Source organism: Macrobrachium rosenbergii, chromosome 48, assembly GCF_040412425.1.
Source record: "Macrobrachium rosenbergii isolate ZJJX-2024 chromosome 48, ASM4041242v1, whole genome shotgun sequence".
NCBI lineage: Eukaryota > Metazoa > Arthropoda > Malacostraca > Decapoda > Palaemonidae > Macrobrachium > Macrobrachium rosenbergii.
This window is the reverse complement of record NC_089788.1, coordinates 62,898,381-62,910,752: the sequence shown is the minus strand read 5'-3', so window position 1 is coordinate 62,910,752 and position 12,372 is coordinate 62,898,381. Positions and strand designations below refer to the sequence as shown.

The window sequence follows — 12,372 nt, the reverse complement described above, 5'->3', positions numbered from 1 at the left end:
TATATATATATATATATATATATAGATATAGAGATATATATAGATAGATAGATATAGATATATATACAGACAGACAGATATAGATATATATATATATATATCAATATATATGTGGTACCTGCTTGGATATAAATGATTTTAAAATTATTGGATCTGCCCATAAGGACAACGAGTTGATGGTGTTGGAGTTGCTTTTTATAAAAACTAATGTACCAACACTAAACACCCAATTGCCGTCCACACAACTGTTTATAGCATAACTGCCTGTTTGTTTACTCTCCACGTCCGTTATAGGTTTCTTTCGTTTGTTTATTTTCTCCCTGTCTTTTTAGTCACTTTTTAGCTCTTGCCTTGGTAGGTATTCCTTTCAAGTTCTTGTTTTAATTTTTTGCATTTGTAAATGTTTTAAATTTTTAAAGAAGTTTTTCCCATTGCATAAGTGACATTTTAAGTATTTATTGTCTGTAATTTTCCAGTCTTGAAGATGCATCATGTGATGTGAAACGTTGGCATAATAAACTTGATCTTGTAAGAGACATACATGCCTTTACCTCTTCAACCTGAGATATAATATATATATATATATAATTATAGACAGATATATATATATATATATATATATATATATATATATATATATATATATATATATATATAGATAGATAGATAGATAGATATATATATAGATATAGATATACATATATATATATATATATATATATATATATATATATATATATATATATAGATATATATATATATATATATATATATATATATATATATATATATATATATATATATATATCAAACACCACACAGAAAAGTTATAAAAATTCACAATACAGTATATATACTAGCAACAGTGCATATGAACATATAGTCTGAAAGCAAGTATTTGCACCTGAGAGGTCTTTGTAGGTAGGTCCTACTCTCATTAGTGACAGGTCAACTTTTACAAACTGGATTATCTTGTGGGAGGCCTACTTACCTTTTTCCCTGTCTCTCAACTACCATCCTTAAAATTCAAAGTAATTGCATATTTCTTCTGAAATTAATGGACAAGGCTTTTAGCTGTAAATGATGCTAGCTGTTCCGTTTTTGGTACTGTAATTTACATACTGCACATAGAACGAGCAGCAATAAGTTCGGTGATTTATGTGAACAGGTCAGCTAATAAACATTTAAACAAAAGTCTATTCTGGCATTAATGTTTAACATGCTGACTTGATGAAGGGAAAAGATTAGCGATCCAGTGAGATCTTTCAAGAATGAGTTGCTTGAACCTCACAACAACTGAAGAGATGCTCCGCCTCTCTGATTCTATTTGTTGTTTACACTGGTTAAACCTATTTTTCAATAAATGATAAAATATAGAAGCTTTCAGTTTTCATATTGAATAGGTAACAAACTAAAGTCAAGGTGGAAATTTCCTAAAAAGTTTTTGCCTTAATGCTGGCATTGACAATCATGCTAACATTGATATTTAAGATATTTATGAACTCTATAATTATTACAAGACCTACTTGGGAGAATCAGAACTCACTGGTTGGTCTCACCACATCAGATTCCCCTAAAGTTAACATTCCAATCCTTTGGTGAAGACATCTGAAAGCTCTGGCAAAATGATAACTAACCTTCTTGTTAATTCAAGTGTTCATGAACCTTGGTTTAATCCATCTAAATTTTCAATTATTAGTTAGATACTAACTCTTCATCATGTGATTTTGATAGGACTTGATAACTGGAAAAGAGGCAGAGAAGTTTCTAAAGTAAAAAAAAGCTATTTTGCAAAAGCCATAAATTACTTTTTAAAGTTAGGTCACAGAAAATATTTTTCAGAAGTTTTCAGTTATTTTGAGAACTCAGAGAAATACTCAGAGAAATAGGATAAGGGAATTCCTCATGTAAAAACTCAAATCACAGTGTGTTCCAGGATGGGTATGGCTTGTTTAAGAGTTAAGTCAAAGTTTAAAAGCCATGGAAACACTTGTGCACACAACTTTCCAACATCATTAGCTCCAGACAGCCCTCTTGAAGAAATAATTACATAGAACCTCACTAAAATCTAGCCCTTTCTGGCTGCATATGCTGTGCTTTCCAAATAACAAGAGCATTTTTTAATATCAAAGCCCTTTTCCACTGTTATTGTCTCAAGAAATGTGTACACCATAGAAAGGTTTAATAACAAGGCAGTAAAGCTCTATTAAAATATGTATAAAAATTTCCAAAGAGAATCTCACAAAATTTCCTTTGCTAATGTTTCAGTTAACAATATTGACCATATAGGATCCATCAAATTACAAAAGAAAAATGGTTTAAATCAAAATTTTACTGTTTTTTCATTGGCACAAAAATCATTTTAATGCAATGTTCATTTCAATACAATGTGCATCACTAACGGAACTTCATCCTACTTCAAGTTTCATTCTGGGTTAACTACATTCCATTGAAATTTGACAAGTTGCTGCTAATTGAAATCAGCATTGCCGGATGACAAATTTTTCAAGTAATTTGTATTTTCCCCAACTATACAAACCTGAGGTCCTTTACAATAAGAATTACCTGCAGCGGAGCTGGAAACCGCCGTTTAACTCTAAACAAGGTGATGGAGTACGTAGTTAACTACCGACTATGGGTGGGAGCCAGTTGGTATACACCCACTTTGTCTTTGGCATAGGAAGCAGAATGAGGGGTGACTGAGGTGGGCACTTAACTTGTAAAGGACCTCAGGTTTGTATAGTTAGGAAAAATACAAATTTTACTCTAATAATTTGTCATTTGTTCCTACACAATATACAAACTGTCAGTCGTTTACTGCTGAGCTGTCTATTCCTTAGTAACAGGAATAACTGAACTCTTCTCTGAACTTACTGATATGGGGCTAAGACCAAAATACCAGCATTACAGGACACCAACCATTCTGCTCGAGTGTGAGGTCGAGCTTCTCAATCTTGAACTAAACTGCCAAGTCTCGGTCAAGTAGAGAAGTCGTCTCCTGTCCCCAGAAAAAAAAGACATGTATTCGGATATGCGTATCCTAATGGGTACTAACAGCACTGTCTTTAGCAATGCCTGCACCTCATGAAGTGGCCCAATCTTCTTCAAGGCTGAAGCCTCCTGGAAAGACGACTGAGGAGGGGACCTCCTTGCTGCATCTCTAAGTGCTCAAACCCTTGAATCTGAAGCACTTGGTCGGGAACCTGGCTGAATACTTGAAGAAGTACCAGTAGGAGGTGAAGAAGCACTGAATGCTTCGACAACTTCTCTCGGACTCTCCAGAACTGGTTTTGGGTACTTGAGGTTATGAAGAAACCTGAGTACCTGGAGTGACTCAAAGCTCCCGAATCACATCCAGGATGATCCACAGGAGCCTCCTCTACCTGAGTGTCCGAAGAAACGCCGGAAGAGACAGGCACAGACCAGCCTTGGAAGAAGACTTCCCAGAACTGGTTCTGAGTTCACAAATCTTGGAGACCCATGCACTCGAGCTCATGAATCACGATACCTCGGCAAGGTATGTGATACTGTACCTTAAGTCCAGAGACTGGGGTGAGCCAACAAGAGACCCCTCTGCCTCCCATGGAGGGAAGCAGGCCCTTAGAAATCTCGTGACGGGACTTCTTCGGGGGGGGGCAACTTCTTTCTTCTTCTGCTGGTGAGCATCCGTAGAAGGTGAGAAGGCAGCAGCAGATGAAGATGATGATAGCGACTTCTCTTCCTTGACTTCCGCTTCCCTTTTCAAGATGGCAGTAAGCAGCTGATCGCCCCTGCAGGCGGGAGCAGCAGGAGTAGCAGACGGGAGGGTTACAGGATAACCAGTGGCAAGAGCATGTGGAGAGGCATGGTTCACAACCCTTTCAGCAAATCTCAACCATGGCAAGGACATCAAGACTTTGAGTTTCTTCCCCTGTCCCCAAAGTTCCAATGGATGATAAACAGCACACAGGGAAAGCCACATTTCTTCCTGGAAGTCGTAAACTGCATATATATCCAACAAACAATCTCCAAATGTCCGCCAGAGTCCCCTGGTAATCTCTTTACCACTTGAGCATATCCCAGGTCTGGTTCACGGACCGAATCTGGAGCATAAGCTTCCATGGTCAGGAACAGATGGGATAATGAATGTTCCCAGTTCTGAACACCAGTTCTGTCCTGTCCCTGGTAAACTCCGAGGAGATAGAGGGGACCAGTGAGATACTGTACCTTGCACCCTTTCCGTACCTAATGGAGGCCGAAGCCCCGACAGGCAAGTAAGGCTGTACGCTGTTGTCAAACCATGTTGACTGTGGCTGTACAGGTCTGGGAGAGCACTCCCATTCAAGCAAACATGAACAGGGCCATCCCGAAGACATGCTACAGTCTTCCTAGAAGCAGAAGTCTCTTCAGGAGAAGAAGACTGGATGGGAAATCCCCTCTTGTCTTTCCTAGGTGAGCGGACCGGTAGGCCAAAGTCACCAATCCGGGACCGTTGCACCGTTCCTGTACAGAAGCAGGCAAGGGTTGAGTAAGAGCCGCATGCTATGAACTTACGCTCTCTGCTTGGTAGGGTCTGGGTCTGCAGACCGGAAACCCTTACCAGACCAGGAAGGATTCCCAGGACTAGCACCATTGCACAAGGGGTCTGTGGAACCCCAGGCAGCAGTTGCTCTTGTGCCAGATAAACAATCTAGAGTTGCAGTACTGGTAGTACCACTAGCGAGAGGTCCCGTAGCCTTCTCTGTGGAAGAAGGTTGGTCATCAGAAGCCCTATGGGACTTCTACAGTTAGGAGAGGCACCCTTCTTCTTCCTTCACTTTGTAGCTTTGGACGAAGAAGGGGAGGAGATGACAGCACATGACAAAGATGAAGGAGAAGACAACGAAGTCTTGAATTCCACCATCGGTCTGACACTGTTCCTGTACAGGAACAAGGAGGGCTGTTCATGCAAACGTGCACAGAAGCTATCCCCAGGTGAGCAGCTCGTACGCATGAACACAGGCAAGGGCTGACCAGGGGAGCGATCGCGTACTCTCAGGCTTGAACTTGAAATGTCTCCAAAGATGTGCCCCAATCTTTTTCGAGGCCTTGGTCTCTTACACGTGAAGAAGATTGTATGGGGAACTTGTTGATAGCTTCTCTGGGTGCATGGACTCGCAAATCGGCTGCACTGCTATGGGATCCTGGCCACGTACTCAGAAGAGTACTGGTCGGGGGTGAAGCAGTGCTTGCATGTTGTGCACTAACCCTTTACTTATCGGTGTTGTGAAGATTCTTCAGTGATAGAGGAGCCTACAGAAGCCCGTGAGGTTGACCCACAATACTGGTAAAGGTAACTCTGAGTTTCTAAACAACCCCAGCACCTGGGGTGACACAGGTCTCCTTGGAAGACCACACACCTGAAGCTCCTGAATCATAAATCTTTCATGCGTCAGTTGCTTCCATTACCTGAGAATTCAAGGAATCTCGAGCAGAAGTAGGCTCTACACCAGCCTTCAGAGTGATTCCATGGTACTAATAAAGGGTAGCTTCAAGTTTCTAAGAAACCCAAGTACCCAAAGTGATGCAAGTTATGCTCAAGACTCACGCACCTGAAGCTCCCAAATCACGAATGGACTGATCATCAGTTCATAAAGGTTAACTCCATAATACTGGTAAGGGTAACTTGGGATTTCAAGAAAACCCGAGTACACGTGGTGATATGAGTCCAGCTTGAGACTCGCACACCTGGAGCTCTCAAGTCACAAGTTAATCAATCATCGGTTGCTCCCTCAACTCGATTGTCTGAGGAAACTCGAGCAGAAGAAGCGATTTACCAGTCCATGGAGTAACTCCACGATTCTGGTAAAGGTAACTCGAGGTTTCAATGAAACCTGAGTACCCAGAGTGACGTGATTCTCCTTAGAGGTTCACACATTCAGGTTTCCGAGTCACGTACAGGACAATTGTCAGTTGCTCCCTCTACCCGAATGTCCAAAGAAACACAGGCGGAGGTACATACTAGTCCAGGAAAAAAGAATTCTTGGAACTAGTATAGGTAACGCGGGTTACCTCTTCAATGTGTCATATTTAGGGAGGCCCGAGCAAGCACATGGTGATCCTGTGTTGCCGCAATGTGGTTCCTGAGTTCGAAGTCGTGGGAGAGCACCAAGAAAAATGAAGGCCAAGACAACGAAATCGTTTCTCTTCTTCGACTTCTACACAAGGCCATCGCTGTCCCGGGACCCTTATACCATTCCCGTGCAGGACTGTGGAGGAGGAATGAGTGCACACACACACACACACACACACACTGGCCTCTCTCTTTCTCTCTCTCTCTCTCCGACTTGAGCCACAGGTTCCTAAGAACCCAAGCAACAGCTGCTTCATGCCTGTAGACGAATCAAAATGAGCAATCAGCAACATACAGGGAAATATTGCATGTACTGCCAGTGAGAGAACTCTTATTCCCAGGCACTCAAGCTCTACAACATCTGAAAAACTAAAACATTACAAATGTCAAAGAAATTTTCAGCACACAAACCTTCCTTCATAAAGCGAAGAAATAAAATTCTCCGAGAGAACGTACGTCATAGAACAAAACATTTTAATCCCGTTGCCTTAGCAACATTAAAACCACTTTGACACATCATTGGCTAATAAAAGTTGTTGGGGTTTGCGTATATGAACCACTAAATCAAAATACTGAATGCGTGAACTCAAAAGTAAAACAAGGAGTTGTATTGCATATACAGTATTATATAACACATTATATTAATATATCAGCAATATCATCAATATGTTAAAACATAAAGTCGAACAGCAGCAGAGAGGAGAAGAGCGCACTTCCTTCCTCTTCAATGGCCAAAAGCAAAGTGGGTGTATACCAACTGGGTGGGCAGGACTCCCACCCAAGGTCGGTAGTTAACTACGTACTCCATCATCTTGTTTAAAGTTGAATAGCCAATTCCAGCTGCACTGAAAGTAATTCTTATTGTAAAGGACCAACTGTTTGTATATTGTATATAGCGCTTCGAGTTGCGCAAATTCACAGACACGCAAACTTTTTATTGGAACCTGACTACTGTAATTGGCATAGCCTACCTGTATGCAATTTTTTCACAGACATGCAACATTTGCAAAATCCTCGAGAAACCCTACAGAAGTGGTTATGTTTAATTTTTTATGTAATTTATAAGTTTTCATGCTTTTACGTGTAAAATTGGTATGAAAAATTTTTATTATTTTCATTTTTTACATAAATACTGTATGCTATTAAAATCACAAAACAGTTGTTGATGTAAACATCTCTCTCACTCTTAAGGTAAGAGAGAGATCTTTTATGCATATGTAACATAGTCAACCGCCGGTATTTGCAGGGGATAAGGACCACAAACACCTGCTTATAGCTAAAATCTGTGAATACTTGACATCCCCCTCTAAAAATGCTTATAACTGGCTATTTACATAGTACAAAAACCAGATCCCATTGATTCTCCATCTTCTCCAAAGCTTTGGAGTGAGGGGGGGTAACCTAACTGTCAATTATCTTGAAATATTGACCACAAAGGGTAGAAAATGTTGCCCACTCGATGATCAAATAAAATATGTACTGCTATGAAGGATACTGAAAATCTCTCTCTCTCTCTCTCTCTTGTTATTCTCTGTGTCTCCATAATAATTCACGAAGAATTTCAAAAGATATTTAACGTAAGGGCAATCCCCCATCTCTCTTTCTCACCTACAGTACAGTGTGTGTCTCTCTCTCTCTCTCTCTCACATTATTCTCTCTGTCTCCATAATAATTCATGAACAATTTCAAGAGATATTTAACATAAGGGCAACGCCCCCATCTCTCTCTCTCTCTCTCTGTATTGTAATGAAATATATTGATTTACAGTACGGTATTGAGCCAACTTTTAAATGAAATTAAAGTGGTTTGGGAGCATGATTTTGTCATATTTAGGGTTTAATTTCTACAAATAAGCATTTACTATATGTATTAGCATTTTTAGCAACAGCACCAAACTTATGTGAATCCTCGCCATACACAAGTTCTGGAACCTAAGCCCGCTCAAGTTCGAGGTATTACTGCATTGTTTTTGTAATTTTCTTAATGTCTTAGACAAATTTTAGTTAGTAATGCTTATACAGTGCTGTACATTGATCCCTTTCTACATCAATAAATTTCCATCATCTGCAACCATGGCAAATACAGGTGAAGGTCATGTTATATAACTGCGATATTCAGGGGAGATCTATCCCTGTAGTTGTATATATCACTGACAAATTTTGCTGTGCTCTAGATCAAGTAAAAAATAAAATCTACTTTTTAAATACCTCTCTATTATGATAGTTGTAATCCTGGCATCAGCGAGGTTGGGGGGGATATATAATAGAGAGGTATCTAAAAAATAATTTTATTAGAAAAATTTCTATTTTTGATGTTAATCATACCTCTCTACTATGATAGATGATTTGCACATTTAAGAAAAGGGGGGAGAAAGGTGTGAGGACAAATAATTATAACCCATGAGGCAACAACAAAATTCCACAAGGAATAAGACACCTCTTACTTAATTATTAGAATCCATCTGCTGGTACTGTTGCCAGGAGAGGACTAATTCATTAGGCTGCAAGGACCTCTGAAAGATACTGGAGGCTTTTTGCAAGAGATACCACTCTCACTTTGGTGACAGTGGGACAAAAGGCCTTGTGCCTAGGCCAACAGAGCAAAGATGGTAAATGAATGAAGACTCTTACCTATCTCAAACTATGCACCTTCATACTCCCCGAAAAACTTCCTAAGTAAATAGGAAAGGCTAGACTACAGTTATCCTAGGTGTTCTGGATATGAGTTCCCCCGTCATAATGAGGGGCGAAAGTGCTCTGCATGATTGTACTGAATCTCTACATCTCATATATAAAGTGAGGTAAATGTGGAGTTACATCTCCTCTGGTCTGCACTGACAACACTGAAGACTGGAAAATAGTGTACAGTAGTTGCCACTGCTCTCCCTTATGAAGCTTACCTTCAGGAGTGGGAAGCGAAAGGGATCTTGATTAGTGTGTGCTTCCTTGACCAGGTCCTCCAACAGAGAGGCCATGGCATTTTTTGCCATAGGTCAATCTGTCTGAGTTCCCAAGTCCTTTGCCCTCAGAGACACTGCTGTGATTGGAGATAGGGAGAACTACCCATCTGTCACCAAGCGAGGCAGAATGGGGACACAAAATAATCAAGGAACAGTCCGAGACTCAATAAACATTTATTCTTTGCTCAGAAGAAGGGGAAAAAAGGAAAGGGCTGTTCCTTATGAAGTAAAGCCCTGATTGTAGGAAAAGGCCTGAGCTCACTGACCATAAAAATAAGGTTTAATCATCAAATCTTTTAGGAAGGCTGAGTATTAAATGGAAGTATACTTACTATTTCAGCATTACATCAAGTCCCAGTCCAGTGGTTTAATTGGAGAATAAGGAATCTAGACTTAAGGAACTGAAGGCTTCCTTAATATCCAGGTTAGCAGAGAGATTTAGACCAAAGCATCTTAATAAAGATGCTAACGTGAAGCAGTACCCTTTAATAGCATGAAGAGACAAACCTTAAGTGAACCACAAATGAGTAAAGAACTCATTAGGTTAATATAGAGGTAGGAGTGTAGACAATCTTCTTGGATAAGCACCCAGCTCTGAAGGCTGACCACTGTTTCTCGCACAGTGCTTAGTAAACTGACTTCTGGAATTAATAATGGATCTTCTGCACTCCTTGGGAAAAACTCTTGTTCACATGAGACAATTTAGGGTCTGCACAGGGTCAGCTGAAGCATGGGGTGGATAGGATATTTTGGAACCATTCCCTGCATGGCCATCATGGAGCTGCCAAGGTCAAGTGTGAATCCGCAGTTAACTGGAATAGTCAGAAACCTTTGAAACACAGCCAAAAAGGAAAAACGTCCAGATAAAACCAATCCGAAAGCATGTGTCTATTGCCCAAGTCTTTGGATCTTGAACTGGTGGACAGAAGATGAATATTATGGCAAAGAGATCCAGAAGGGGAGTGCCCCCAACTCCCATCAACCTGCAGACTTGTGGATGCAGAATCCATTCCGAGGACAGAACTTGATTGTCCCTGCTCAGTTGATTGGCCACAATGTTCATTCCTGGCACAACAGAGAAAAAGACACACATTCCTTTCTTCTGCTCAGGTGAAAATGAGACTAGATTAGGCATAAAACTCTGAGTTTGTGCCTCTTAACTGCTTAAGTAAGCCAGTTCTTGCCCTGTACTAGCTCTTCCAATGCTAAAAGGATCCTACAATGAAAACATCTCCAGCTTCTCTATGTGCAGCTCCCATTCCTCCATAAACCAAAGCCCTGACATGCCTGTCAGCTGCAACCACATCCCAACCTTCTGTCAACATGTCTGAATACCAACAAGTCTGAACTCTTCAATTGGGGGGAGGAACCTAATAAACAATGAGGTCAATAACCCCACCATCTCAAGGCCTTCTAAATCCCTTAAAACCAAAATTGTGCAAAAACTGGTTGATTTCCTATTCTACTGATTCTTCAGAAAGAATTGGATTGGGCTCATCCTTTAACTGTTTCTAGTTTCTCTTGGGGTGCCATTAGGAATACCTATTAATATTCCCCACAGACTTACTAATATAGAAGATTGACTTTAGTCCTCAGGCTTCTCCTTGGCTGCCCACTAGACTCATACAATTGTCCAGAAAGAGCAGCAACAGGAAAGCCCACTTGCCCAACTTGGATAGGATCTTGTAAAAACCTGGGGATATGTGCAAAGCATCTAGCATGTCTACCGATTGTATCCAATCTTCCTCAAACCAAATTTGTCACCTCCAGAGTAAATGGAGTCAAGCAAACAAAAAAGGTTTGCTTTGAGGCATTCAATGCTTGCCTCTGTCCCCTCTGAAGCATCAACACCACAAACAGGCATTGTAGAAGCCATGAGATGACTTTGTAACAAATTCTACTGTCCCTAGCAAAAGAAAATCTGCATCCTGCTGCAGGATCTGGAGCTTCTCCCTGTAGTGTAGATAGGAGGGATAAACAAACAGTGAACTTGCTAGGGGAGCCTGGAAAAGGAAAGGAGTGCTATAACACACCTTCTCTTGGCAATCTGCACCAACAATAAATGCAGGCTGTTGCTGTGGTAAAGGGCACCTAAACTCCTGTGAGCGATAAAACATGTCCCTGGGCTCTACTTCTCCACCTCCTGCACGATATTGCCCAAAGCCAAACCCTTCGGCAAAGAATTAACAAGCATTGGACAAAAAAATTGGTTCTGGGCCACAAAAACTGAAGGAGTGAGAAAAGTATATAACTGCTCTCAGTGTTCAACCTTAGCATTGTAAAGGGGTGCTAAGAACCCCCCTCCCACAGGAGTCAGAAAACATTCTATCCAAGCAGAAAACTCCGCTTTGGCATCCGCTTTGGCATTCTCCCTTGTCGACAAAGAGGTGACTGGCATTATTGCTGCATGTGCCTGAAGCGCCAATGATGTGGTGGCTGGTGCTAACACCTGGTAAATGTCTGAGGAGACGATAATATAAATGCTGAAAGTGTTTGAAGCACTGACAAAGTGCCAACTGGCGCTAATGCCTGGTTAACGTCGCAAGTGTCTGAAGCGCCGACGATGAAGCAGATGGCATTAACGCCTGGTAAATGCCTGAGGAGAACCTGTCGTAAACGCCAAAAGCGTTTGAAGCGCCAAAGAAGTGGTTGCTAGCACTAATGCCTGGTTAATGCCCAAAGAGACACTGGTGCCAACGCCAAAAGCGTCTGAAGCTCCAACAATGAAAAATCTGGTTGAGAAGGCAAACCTCTGTGCTACTGAAACAATAGCAGTCAACAGGAACAGGTTCAAAGCCCGTTCAGGGAAGCAAGTGAGCAGCGAAGCTGTAGAGGAGACCTAGCGCAGTGTGGCGCCAAAGGGGACAGCGATCTACAACGAGCAGACCACCAGCTCATATGTTCGATCCATGATGTGCAATTAAACCTCCTGCACATCAGTGTAATGATATGGAAAATGCAATTAAACCTCCTGCACATCAGTGTAATTATGTGGGAAAGGGCTGGCAGACTCAAAAGTCTGGGAGACCCAAAAGGCGCAACAGCCTGGCCCCAAAAGAGAGCTCTCAAGAAGTCATCTAAGCACATTGGGAAATAGCTAGTGTAGACCTTATCAGTCTCTTAATAAGCTGACTACACTACCTACACTTCTTCAGCATCTGAATCCAATAGGAAACCTCAGACTAATCAGAAGGAAATCCTGGGGAAGCAGGGGTGTTGGTATAACCTCTGCTCCCAGATACAAGGGGAGTTTCAACTCCTCAAGGAAAAAAAATAAAAAAATTAATTAAAAGCAAAAACCTGTTACATGCCAGAGAAATGG

The 12,372-nt window shown here is 41.1% G+C and overlaps 1 protein-coding gene across 2 annotated transcripts in view; it reads right to left on the bottom strand.

Annotated features, from left to right (window-relative positions):
- mRpL38 (mitochondrial ribosomal protein L38) overlaps window positions 1-12,372 on the bottom strand; it is a 48,107-nt gene that overhangs the window by 32,492 nt on the left and 3,243 nt on the right. Inside the window, exon 2 of one of the 2 annotated variants that reach the window (XM_067091968.1) lies at window positions 1,638-1,744. The exons of the other annotated variant lie outside the window; for it this stretch is intronic. The gene's annotated coding sequence lies outside the window, so the exon portion shown is untranslated. The remainder of the gene's footprint in view (window positions 1-1,637; window positions 1,745-12,372) is intronic. 2 annotated transcript variants of the gene reach the window in all.